This window comes from Triticum aestivum, chromosome 4B (assembly GCF_018294505.1).
Source record: "Triticum aestivum cultivar Chinese Spring chromosome 4B, IWGSC CS RefSeq v2.1, whole genome shotgun sequence".
NCBI lineage: Eukaryota > Viridiplantae > Streptophyta > Magnoliopsida > Poales > Poaceae > Triticum > Triticum aestivum.
The window spans coordinates 387,628,719-387,629,181 of record NC_057804.1 but is presented as its reverse complement, the minus strand read 5'-3'; positions in this window follow the sequence as shown (position 1 = coordinate 387,629,181).

The window sequence follows — 463 nt, the reverse complement described above, 5'->3', positions numbered from 1 at the left end:
CCTGGAACTCCCTCACTCTTCCGAACTCTCCCCCCCTCCTCTGCTTCCTCTCTCCCTCACTCGCCCGAACGGAGCCGCCGCCACCGACGAGCTCCCTCGCGGCCACCGCCACCCCCTAGCCTCGCCGATGCGCTCAAAGGCTCCGCCTCGACCCCTCTTCCTCCCCACCGATCCACGGCCCTCCGGAAGCCCTGGATGCTGCAAGCTTCGCCGTTCCCCTCCTCGGCCACCGCGGATCGCCGTCGTCAAATCCGCCCCCGTCCGGCCTCCCTCAAGCTCGTCGTCCACCTCTACAGGGTCTACGTGAGCTCTCCGTCCGTTTCCCCCTCTCTATTTCGTCGTTCGCGCGCCGTAGCTAGGTTATCCACCGCGGCCGAGAGCTTCTCGCCGCCGGCCATGGCGTGGCCGTGGCCACAGCCACCGCAGCTCGCTCCCGAGCCCACCGTCGTGCTCACCGCAACCC